The following is a 13061-nucleotide window of genomic DNA, read 5'->3' on the forward strand; positions in this document are numbered from 1 at the left end:
TTTTCACTCTGCGGTCCCTAATCTCCTCTCTCCACCGACAGATATCACCTGTCAGAACAGAAAGGCCACCTTGCAGAATTCGTGGCTTCCCGTCTCTCATCTGCAAACTGGGTGGTGTGTATCCCTTTTCCATTTCACTAGGAATCCTCCCTTCAGTTTAAGGAAGTCTCTTTACTATTTATGTGGTCCATTTCTCTGCTACCCTGAGGCTGCCCTCCATTTTGGTTTCCCAGCTGAAAAAAAGAAAAGAACTCTCTCGATATCAAACACCCTTTAGACTCTTACTTATTTCTCAGCTTCCTTGCACAGTCAAAACCTAAAATTGGCCGGGCGCTGTGGCTCACGCCTGTAATCCTAGCTCTTGGGAGGCCGAGGCGGGCGGATTGCTCAAGGTCAGGAGTTCAAAACCAGCCTGAGCAAGAGCGAGACCCCGTCTCTACTATAAATAGAAAGAAATTAATTGGCCAACTGATATATATATAAAAAATTAGCCGGGCATGGTGGCACATGCCTGTAGTCCCAGCTACCCGGGAGGCTGAGGCAGAAGGATCGCTTGAGCCCAGGAGTTTGAGGTTGCTGTGAGCTAGGCTGACGCCACGGCACTCACTCTAGCCTGGGCAACAAAGCGAGACTCTGTCTCAAAAAAAAAAAAAAAAAAAAAAAAACAACCTAAAATTATCCTTATCTAGATTCTCTATCTCTCTTTCTCTCCCTATCCCCACTCTTCAACCCATTTCTGTCAGGCTCCCACCACCAAAGCTTTTCTGGCAAATGTCACCAAGAACCTCCTAATTGCCAAAGTCAGGAAGTACTTCTCAGTTCTCACCTTATTTGACCTCTCTGAAGCATTTGACATTTGATCATGCTTCCGTCCTCACATTCTCTATACCACTGATTTCTGTGACCAGTTTCACCTGTTTCTTTTCTGACTTGTATTACTGTTCCTTCCCAGTCTTTTGTGTGTGTGTTGTTCTTTAGCACCTTGCTGCGTGTTGATGTTTGCCAGGATTATGCCTGTTTGCTTCTAGTTCCATTCATCTCTAGGTAATCTCTCTCAATGACTCTAAGCCTCTCAAATCCGTATTTTTAGTTCCGACACCTCTCCTAATCTAAACTTCCTATTAAATATTTCCATTTGGATAACCCTCAGACACTTCAACATGTTCAGAATTGATGCAATCTGTATATAGTCTAGACCTGCTCCTTTTGTATTATCCAGAGTAAAGGTAGCTATTCAGTTTCAAAGTCTAGAATCTGGGAGCCACTCTTGATTTTTTTTCTCACAACTTTACATCCACAAGACTTATTATTTTGCCTCTTAAATATCCACTGAATCATACTCCTGTCCTAGTCCTATCACCTGAACTACATCAACTGTTTCCTAGGTGATTTCCTTTTCTCTAGAGCTGCAATGCCCAATACAGCCACTAACCACATGTGGCTTTTCAGAGTTTAGTATCACATAGAGTTTTAAATTTAGTTCCTCAGTTACACTAGCCACATTTTAAATTCTCAATAGGCGCATGGGACTAGTGGCTAACAGATGAGACGGCACAGATTATTGAACATTTCTGTCATTGCAGAAAGTTCTGTTGGACGGTACTGCTCTAAACTTTCCTCTCTGCCTCTGCCATAATACAACCAGGAATGAGCTTTCCAAAACACAGCTCTGGCTATATGCTATTGTTTAAACCCTGTATTAATTTCTCATTGACTATGTGACAAGATCCAAATTACTATGTCTAGCCACTTCCTCTCAGGCTGTATACTCCAGCCATATTGAACTATTTCCCAGACATATTTCATGCCTCTATGTTTTACACATGTGCACACTCTACATGGAATAAACTTTTCCCCAATCTAAGCACAAATACCAACATCTTTGAAAAGCTTACTCTTCTAAATTGAGCTGACTGTTCATTCTTTGGTGTCCCTTCCCCTTATGATTGTACTATCCACAGTGAATGGCATGTATGTGCTTATTATTACATGTTTCTCTCCACTACTGGCCTTTGATCTTGAGAGAGCAGGACCATGTTTTATTCTTTTCTCTCTCTCTTTTTAATCCCCAGGTCCCAGCATAGTACCCGGCCAATATGAGGTGCTCACAAATGGAGCAAATGTTTTAGTAAATTGATGCTTAAGTATATGACTTAGGTAAGATTGCAATATATATGTGTTATGGGGCACCATATATAGTATTGAGGAATAATCAAAGACAAAATCATTTCCTTAAGGTATACATCTGAGATGTTGGAATGGTATGAGGAAAGATAGAAGCAGAATAGCTAGGTTATTTTCACAGGGTGCAGTACAGGTCAATCTAGTCAAAATACAAGCTATAAGAAGTAGAGCAGGAATAGAGAAAACTGGAAGGTAAATTTATTTGCGGAGGGCACATTATAGAGGGTTTCTAGTGCTATTAAGTTTGTACCCAAGGAGGAGCCACTGAAAGTTTTTTTTTAATAAGAATTAGTCAGAATTATGCTGTTAGATAGCAATTCTGTCTTCCAGTGGCTAGCACTGTATGTGTTAAACATAAAAATGTAAGGGGTTGGAAGGAGATGTGATTGGTGATAGTTAATATTTGATGAGTACCTAGAATGTGGCAGGCACTGTTATAACTGCTTCGCATGTAGTAGCACTGTTAATCTATAACCATATGGAGGCAGTACTACCATTGTCACCTCATTTTTCAAATGAAACAACTGAAGCAAGAGATGTCTTTGTTTTCTGCTGCTATAACAGATGACTGCAGACTGAGTAATTTATAAACAATAGAAGTTTATTTGGCTCACGGTTCTGGAGACTGGAAAGTCCAAGAGCATGGCTTCAGCATGTGGAGTGAGTCTTTTTCTGCATTATCCCATGGCAGAAGGGCAAGCAAGCACATAAGACAGAGGCTGGGGGGGCCAGAATTTACCCTTTTTAGTGGAAATCCACTCCTGCAATAACCAACCCACTCTCAGGATAATAACATTAATCCATTTATGAGGGCAGAGCCCTCATGACCTAATAACCTCTTAAAGGTCTCACTTCTTAATATCATCACAACATCAATCAATTTCAACATGAGTTTTGGAAGGGACAAACTATAGCAGATGTTAAATCATGTACCCAAGGTCACACTTTGGTAAGTAGAAGAGCTGGGATTTGAATCCAGCTGCCTGTGGATGGTATGTTATCCTTGTTTCCAGGCATGGCAGGGAGTTTAAGATCCAGGATTGAAATTGGAGAAAAAAACTTAAGAAAAGTAGATTTGAGAGTCATCTCTGAGGTGATGTTTGAATCAGCTGAAAGTAGATGAGATTTATAAGGGAGGAAGTATAAAACAAGTTAGGGTCAAGGATTGAGCATTGGGTTAGATCCTCATACAGGGAGCAAGAATAGGAAGTGGAACCAATGGGAAGAGCATCAGACAAGGAGGAGAAGCAAAGCAACATAATGTGAGAAAGCGAGAATAAGAGATAGTTCCAGTGAGGATTTCATGTTTTTGAATGAATGACTAAATCAGGAGTTCTTAAACTTTTTTGTGCCATGGACTTTTTTGGCAATTCGGTGAAACCCTTGGACCTTGTCAGACAGTATTATTTGTATATGCATAAAATAAAATATAAACTACAATTATCAAAATATAATAGTCTCCCCTTATCTGCAGTTTAATTTTCTGTGGTTTCAGTTATCTGAGGTCAATCCCAATCTGAGAATAAGTACAATAAGATATTTCAAGAGAGAGACCACATTCACATAACTTTTATCACAACATGTTATAATTGTTCTATTTTGTTATTGGATATTGTTGTTAATCTCTTTTTTTTTTTTTGAGACAGAGTCTCACTTTGTTGCCCAGGCTAGAGTGAGTGCCGTGGCGTCACCCTGGCTCACAGCAACCTCAAACTCCGGGGCTCAGCGATCCTACTGCCTCAGCCTCCCGAGTAGCTGGGACTACAGGCATGCACCACCAGGCCCGGCTAATTTTTTGTATATATATTTTTAGTTGGTCAATTAATTTATTTCTATTTTTGGTAGAGACGGGGTCTCGCTCAGGCTGGTTTCGAACTCCTGACCTTGAGCAATCCGCCCGCCTCGGCCTCCCAAATTGCTAGGATTACAGGCGTGAGCCACCACGCCCGGCCTGTTGTTAATCTCTTACTTTGCCTAATCTATGGATTAAACTTTGTCATAGTTATTTATAGGAAAAAACATAGTATATATAGGGTTCAGTACTATCCTTAGTTTTAACCATGTACCGGGGGGCTTGGAACATATTCCTCTCAAATAAGGGGGGACTCTTGTATTTAAAGAAGTGTAATGATCTGCTAGTATGTGTTTCTGTAGTATTACAATATTCTCATTGTTAACTCTTTGTCAGATAGATAGTTTGCAAATATTTTCTTCAATTCCCTAGGTTGTCTCTTCTCTGTTGATTGTTTCCTTTACTGTGCAGAAGCTTTTTAGCTTGAGGTAATTCCATTTGTCTATTTCTGCTTTTGTTGCCTGTGCTTTTGAAGTCTTACAAAAAAAAAAAAAAAAAAAAAATCCCTGCTCAGACCAAAGTCCCCAATGTTTTCTTCTAGTAGTATTTTTTTGTTTTGTTTTGTTTTTGAGACAGAGTCTCACTCTGTTGCCCAGGCTAGGGTGCCATGGAGTCAGCCTAGCTCACAGCAACCTCAAACTTCTGGGCTCAAGCCATCCTCCTGCCTTAGCCTCCCGCGTAGCTGGGACTACAGGCACATGCCACCATGCCCGGCTAACTTTTTCTATATATTTTTAGTTGGCTAATTAATTTCTTTCTATTTTTAGTAGAGACAGGGTCTTGCTCTTGCTCAGGCTAGTTTTGGACTCCTGACCTTGAGTGATTCTCCCGCCTCGGCCTCCCACAGTGCTAGGATTACAGGCGTGAGCCACCACGCCTGGCCTTCTTCTAGTAGTTTTATAGTTTTGAGTATTACATGTGTGAGTCTTTAATCCATTTTTATTTGATTTTTGTATATGGTGAGATAGGGGTCTAGTTTTATTTTTCTGCATATGGTTACCAGTTTTTCAAGCACTATTTATTGAAGAGATAGTCCTTTCACCACTGAATGCTCTTGGTGCCTTTGTTGAAAACCAATTGGCTGTAAATACATGGGTTGATTTCTGGGTTCTCTATTCTGTTTCACTGGTCCATGTATCTTTTTTTATGCCAATATGCTGTTTTAGTTACTGTAGCTTTGTAGCATATTTTGAAGTCAGATAGTATGATATCTCCAACTTTGTTCTTTTTGCTCTGGATTGCTTTGACTATTTGGGGTCCTCTGTGGTTCCATATGAATTTTAGAATTTTTTTCTATTTTTGCAAAGAATGTAATTGTTATTTTGATAGGAATTATAATTAATCTGTAGGTTGCTATCAATAGTATGGTCATTTTCATAATATCAATTCTGCCAATCCATGAACATAGCATGTCTTTCCTTTTTTTGTGTGACCTGTTCAATTTCTTTCATTAATGTTCTATAGTTTTCCTTGTAGAATTCTTTTGCCTCCTTGATTAAATTTATTCCTAGATATTTTATTTTTTTTTGTAGCTATTGTAAGTGGGATTGTTTTCTTGATTTCTTTTTCCACTAGTTAATTGTTGGTGTCTAGAAATGACATTTGTTTTTGTATGTTAATTTTAAATTCTGCAACTTTACTGAATTTGTTTAGCAGTTCTAAGAGTTTTTTGGTGGAACTTTTAGTGTTTACTGTATATAAGATCATGTTGTCTGCAAATAGGGACAGTCTGACTTCCTCCTTTCCAATTTGGATGCTTTTTATTTCATTTTCTTGCCTAATTGCTTTGGCTAGGACTAGACCTCTGAATTCTATGGCATCTGGACTGCAGGTTAAAAACCCCTGTTCTGACTGAAGAAGTGAAACCCTATAGATAGGTGTAAGGGGATGAAGAAGGGGGGAAACTCATGGGGTTGGTAATTGGGGATCAGTACTAATATTGGAGAGCAGGTTCTGTAGTCAAGGGATAGAAGCCAGGGTATGGGGAACCTGAAATCCCAGGCCAAGTAATTGAGACTGAATATAGTAGAAGGGAAAGAGCCATTTAAGTTTTTTGAGAGGGGAAGGAAGATTTATTTGTAAGAAGATTGAATTGTGGGATTTATTTATTTATTTATTTGGCAACTGTGGAGTGGCTTTGGAAAGACTGAAGGTAGGTCATTTAGGAACCTAGCACACATTCACATATGAGAAGGAATAAAGCGGTCACAGAATCAAAACTAGTTGTACTTAGAGAAGAATCCGTACTTCTCATGTGATCCATAGGTCTCACATGGTCTTGCCTCTGCCTACCGCTGGCCTCATCTGCTGTCTTCTACTCAATAAGGTCATCTTTCATTTCCTTGAAGGATACAGCCCATTGCCTTCCTCAGGGCCTCATACATGCTGTTCCCTCTGTGGGAACACTCTGCTTCCATTCTCCTCCTGGCTGATTCCGACTTACCCTTCAGATCTCATCTTAATGAGATCTAGGTTCCCCACTAGGTTCCCCACTCCATTTAGTCTCTCATGAATCTCAATGTCTTTCCTTTGTAGTACCTTTTACAATTTGTTTCTGTGGATTTGTGTGCTTACTTGTTTAATGTCTCTTTCTTTTCATTAGACTGTAAGTTTGATGGTGGCAGGTGTCTGATACACAGCAGACTACTAGGCACATAGACGGTAGCCAATAAATATTTGCTAAATAACTGAACTTTTTTGAGTTTTATTGTTTATACAATGAGGACAATAAATTACAACTCTGTAGAGTAGTTATGAAGATTGCTACATCACAGTAATATAGCTAAAAGGGAAGGATGAATATGGATATGGAGAGATATACTGAGCTGGGAGTGAAGAATTGTGGGAGCTAGAGGGCTAGGTTTGTTCTCTGAAGTAGGAGGTAGCAGAGAATAGGAAGGAAATGATAGTTGGGAAGGACCTAGAATAGAATGGGAAGGGTAGTGGGGTGCACAGGGAAGGCAGTGGAGATGAAGGTATTCATAGAATGGCCCATAGATATGCCTGATCAGATTTAGTGTTGAAACATCTGTCAGAAGGGAGGATCCATCACCATCTAATACTTGAAGGCTCTTCCAGTCTTAGCTTGAGCACCTTCAGTGACTGGCAGCCCATTTGTTCATTGAGTGAGCAGTCAGTTTTTGGTGGGCCTTCTTGGTGGATGCTGGGAATATAAAAAAAAGTAGGATATGATCCCTTAAGTACCTTGCAGTGGAGGTGAGATGGCTGTGAAGCAGACATATAAATAGAAGAGAATAATACAACAAAAATGATGATAAGACAGACACTGGGTGCTGTGGAAAAATGCTGAAGAGGCTACTAATGTCAACTGTGGGTTTAGAGAAGTCTTCCTGAGGGAGGTGAGATTTCATCTCAAAGGACATATAGAAGGAAGTAAGTAGGGTTCAGATCATTAAGGGCCATGTCAAGACAGGCAGATTATGGAGAATCATTGAAGGTTTTTATGCAAAAGTATAATTTGATCAAATATGCATACTAAAAAGATCCCTCTGGCAGCACCCTGGAAAATAATAAGACTGGAGATAGAGAGACTGATTATAAGAAAGTTGCAATATCCAGGAAAAAACAGATCATTGAAGGCCTGGACCAGGGGGAATGGAAAGAAAAGGAAGGACAGGCTGGGCATGGTGGCTTACGCCTGTAATCCTCACACTTTGGGAGGTGAAGACAGGAGGATCCCTTGAGGCCAGGAGTTCAAGAGCAACCTGGGCAATAAATAGCAAGACTCTGTCTCTACCAAAAGTAAAAAAAAAAAAGTTATCCAGGTGCAGTGGTAGATGCCTGTAGTCCCAGCTACTCAGAGGCTGAGGCAGGAGGATAGCTTGAACCAAGGAGTTTGGGGTTGCAGTGAGCTGTGATGACACCATAGCACTCTAGCCCGGATGACAGAGTGAGACCCTGTCTCAATAAATAAATAAAGAAGTAAATGGAAGGGACAGATTCAACAGATATGAAAGGGATAGAATTGATAGTACTTAGTGAACAATTGGATGGGAAGGTTTGAGGAAGATGCAGTTGTCAAGGCTGACTTCCACACTGGTGGCTCAAGTGATGGGTGGACAATCTTATTATTTACTGAGGTTTTAAATATAGGAATTGGAAGATGATAATGAGTTTAGTTTTGTAAAGCTTGAGATGGTGATGATGAAGATACATTCAGAATAGCAATTCCTAAATGTATTTGCGTATGGAATGCTTAATTAGAATTCATTATTTGATTATCAGTGGGTTTATGAAACACAATGTAAAATAGAAAACTCACTAATTCTTCTTAACCAAAGGCACAGTTTGAAAATTATAAGACTGCTTTTCATTTAAAACTTTTTCCTCTTAGACATTTTTGAGATCATTGGGAGAAATGACACAGATTGGGTTTTTAACAATTTGGGAAGTTAAACAATTATTTTTAATTTTGTTGTTTGTGGTGATGGTATCATAGTTATGTTAAAAGAAAAGTATTATAGATACAATTAGAAGTATTTACTGATAAAATGCTATGACAGAATTTGTTTAATATACTCCAGAAAAATAAAGTGTGCGAACAGGAGATGAAACAAGAATGAAAGAATGCTAGAATGTTGAAAATTGTTGAAATTCATGAGAGTACATTGGCATTTATTATTCTTCTCTTCAGAGTATGCTTGAAATTTTTCATAATAAAATTCTTCAAAAAAAACCTTTTAGGCATAGAGCCAAGGAAATTAGTGGAGTATAAATTTGTTTATTAATAAATCAACATTGAATCATATAAACATAATTTGAATATGTGATAAGACAAGTGATAGACCAGTGATCATCAAGTAGATGACATGTGTTACCAGAGCAGGTAGCTGGGAGATGACGTTTGAGCATTAGTACAAAGATTTAGCCTCATGCTTATGCCTCAGGTGATCTCACACAATCATCTGGGATGTCATATGTTGGGCATAGCTGTACTGAGCTGGTTACTTGGTTCATAATGATTCTCCCTTCTTTTTTTTTTTTTGAGACAGAGTCTCACTCTGTTGCCCAGGCTAGAGTGCCGTGGTGTCAGCCTAGCTCACAGCAACCTCACACTCCTGGGCTTAAGTGATCCTCCTGCCTCAGCCTCCCGAGTAGCTGGGACTATAGGCATGCGCCACCACGCCCGGCTAATTTTTTCTATTTTTAATTGTTTGGCTAATTTCTTTCTATTTATAGTAGAGACAGGGTCTCGCTCTTGCTCAGGCTGGTCTTGAACTCCTGAGTTCAAGCAATCCTTCCGTCTCGGCCTCCCAAAGTGCTAGGATTACAGGCGTGAGCCACCGCGCCCAGCCTGATTCTCCCTTCTGTAGGAATAGCTCAGACACATAGAGGTGATATTGTGCCTGGCCACAGCTAATGGATCCAGTGTTACACACTGACACAAGCTGAGTCAGTCAGATAGTCTCTGCAGCAATGTGAAGCTTGAAAGAGAGGCAGGAGGCCTTTGCAGGTGAGCATATTAATGGCAACTCAACCCCCACTGCTAAGGGCCCTGTGATTATTCTTCCTGAGGCTAGCTTATTCAACTCTTGTTTTTATTCCATGAGCTAGATCAATATCTTTCCAATAAATCCCCATTTTAAAATTTAAGTTAGCCAGAATTGGTCTCTGTTGCATACAAATAAAATAGCCTTATTAAATGTAATAAATTGATACATAATAAAAATTATATGAATGTGTTTGATGTTTTATTATGTCTATGTTGAAATAAATTTTAAAACAAAATATTGCTGCCATCAAACTTACACATTTTTATTTCTTGAGAAACACTATTATCTTGTGGAGAATACGGTTTGAGAACTGCTGTTGCAAACATCCAAGTTGAGATGACCAGAGGCAGCTGAATATATGGTACTGTGGAACTCAGAGCAAGATCTGAGCTGAAGAGGTAAATTTAGAAGATGTCAGCAAATGGGTGGTAACCGAAGGCATGTGGGAGTAAGTGAGACCATCCGGGGCAAGTGTATAGTGTGAGAAGGGTAAAGGTTGGGGCAAGTGTATAGTGTGAGAAGAGTAAAGGTTGAGGACAAAACTCGAGGGAACACCAATACTTAAAGAGTAGCTAAAAGAAAGGCATCCCCAAAGGAGGCTGAAAGGGGATGCTAGAGAACTGGGAAGAAAAACTAGGAGAGAGTGCCATGAGAGATGCCAAAAATTAGACTGATTGAGGGTATAGCTAACAGTGTCAAATGTTGCAGAGACTGCAAGGAATCCATTTGATTTAGCAACAAAAAAATGTTGAACAATTCTATTGTCAAGGGTTAAAGATTAAATGGCAAGTGTAACAGTGGGGACATGACATTTCAGGAAATTTGGCTCTACCAGGGGGAAAATGGGGCAGTGTTAGAGAGGGATGGGAGCGCTGGGCGTTAGAAAGCCATGGCCTGGATTTGCAGGTGCTATGCCATTATTTTCAGAGGCCTTTGTAGCTAATGGCAAAGAAGACAGGGAGCTACTGTGAAGCAGAACTGGCTTCCTTGCTTCTCTTGCCCATGATCATTATTTCCCTAAATTGATTAGTGCCTATTTCTGAAATATCTATGATGGAGGTGGTTGGAGGTCCTGGCAGGAGGAAGGATTACTTAGAGGAAAGAGTAGTTATAAATGTTTGAACTTGTTACCATTTATACTGGGATTATAGAAGGAAGAGAAAGGAGTTAACCACTCCTTGCCATAGTCTTGCTGAGGGGTGGTAATATTTTTCCTTACTCTGGTCTTGTCCACACTTTGCTCTCTGTGGAGAACTTGGACCCCTTTGCCTAATTCCTCTCACCCAGAGTAATTGCAGTGTCTGCTATACCTGTTCCCAAGCCCCCACACCCAGCCCACCTTCTCCTGTTCTTTCCCAGATCTTCCAAATAACCTGTTGTAACTGGGCACAACGTGTTCATTAACTGATTGCCATTCCCATAAATAAGGTGGAATAGGGCTCTTCTTTAAAAAATGAGTTTATTTTTATCCCAGTTCTGACCACATGCATAGAACATCATTCAGCAAACTAAGGGCTGTGAGTAAAATCTTGCCAACCACTTGTTTTTAAATGGCCTAGAAGCTAAGAATGGTCTTAACATTTTTAAATAGCTGAGAAAAAGCAAAATAATATTTCATGACACATGAAAATTACATGAAATTCAAATTTTAGTGTCCATAAATAAAGAGATTTGAGGACAAACCTCCAGGGAACACCAGTATTTAAAGAGTAGTTGAAAGAAAGGAGTCTACAAGGGAGACGGAGAGGGAGACGCTCAAGATGTGGGAGGAAAAGCTAGGAGGACACCAGGGACGAGCGCTCTTTCATTTACATGCTGCCTGTGGGCGCTTTCGGCCGCAGCTGATGCTCACTACAGAGAGCGGGCAGTCCACGAGGGCTGAAATATTCACCATCTGGTCCTTTGCAGAAGAAGTTTGGCGACCCTGGGTTAGAGCTCTAGGTGGCTGTGTGCCACGTATCTTCCCATACAGTCCTGCTAGGCTCGTCAACGTCCTTCTACTGTCCTACGGGGCTTGACTCTCCCTGCCGCCAGAACTGCCGACGCATTAGTCCACAAAGCTTGGGATACTGGGAAAATGTTCTTTTGTTTTTGGAGTGTTACAATGATTTCTAAACCCTACTCCTTCCCTGGCACCCTTCCTCTACCACACAGACACATGCGTTGCTGTCCCAGAATATCCAGGAGGTCAAGGGACTGCTTTTGTGTTTATTTTTGGCTGTTACTGCTGCTGTTATTTGTTTATCGAAAGGGAGTAAGAAGCTGGGCATGGTGGCACGGGCCAGTAGTTCTAGCTACAGGGCAGGAAGAATGAGTTCTAGCTGAGGCAGGAGGATCCCTGAGGCCAGGAATTTAGGGCTGTAATGCACTATAATCACACCTGTGAGTAGCCACCGCTTTCCAGACTGGGTAACATAGCAACTTCGTCTCTAAAAACAGGGGGCGGGGGTACCGATTTTGAAGGTCTCAGAAAGACTAACGGATCGCACTCACATAGATTAATTTCTCAGATTACTTAATTGCCACATTAGAGCTTTCTCACTGCCTTTCCCCCAGCCCTTCTGTCTTTTTCTTTTCTCTCTCGAACTTGAAGCATATACCCTGATGGTTTCTTCCTCACCTCCCACTTCCTTCTTAGCCCACCACAATCTGGAGTCGACTCCCACCACAACACCGAGGCTGCTCTCAATAAATTTGCCAGCCGCCTCAGAATCACCAAATCTCAGGACACTTTTCAGTCCTTCCTTGACTTTTGAGTAGTATTCATAACACTGACCTCGTGCTCCTTAATGGAACACCTCACTTTACTTCTAGGATCTACTTCCTCCTTGTTCTTCTCTTAGCTTTCTGGACGCTCCTGGTGCCACCAGGTTCTTACAGCTTAGCGTCTTTCAGTGTCCTGGCTATTACCTGTTGTCTCAGTGCCACACCCACCCTCCCATACTGCGTTTGACCGTCTGCCTAGGAGGCAGCAGGTGTGTTTCCCAGGCTTCCTGGCCAGCTGGCGGCCTCTTAGATTCTGCTGATAGGAGACGCTGGCGGGAGAGCAGAAGGCAGAAGGGACTGAGAAGCTTCCTGCTTCAGCCTCTAACAGGTGACAGCTGCTGGCGATTGCTGGTAGATGTAGCGGCAGGAAGAATGGGTGACTCTGGATTCCAGCCTCCAGGGCAGAAGTACTTTCTCTATGATTCTAGCCCTGGTGGAGGTGGCACCTTTTTAGTAGATAAGAACTGACCGTGACAGTGTCTCCCACAAGCAGCAGGTGTGGATTTGTGGATTCCAGCTGAGGGGCGATGGCAGCATCTGATTTCCAGGTACTGATCCTTTTTTCTGTTTGCACTTCGAGGACCCTCCTCCTTTTTGGACCGCTTGCCCTTTTAACACTTTTGTAACCGATCATCTACGTTAAATTCTCTCAGTCTGAAGTACTTAGAGGGGCTACATATTCCTGATTGGATCCTGGATGACAACTTGTATGAAGTTTGGGCTCGAACCCATGCTTACCTACATCC

This window comes from Microcebus murinus, chromosome 5 (assembly GCF_040939455.1).
Source record: "Microcebus murinus isolate Inina chromosome 5, M.murinus_Inina_mat1.0, whole genome shotgun sequence".
Lineage (NCBI taxonomy): Eukaryota > Metazoa > Chordata > Mammalia > Primates > Cheirogaleidae > Microcebus > Microcebus murinus.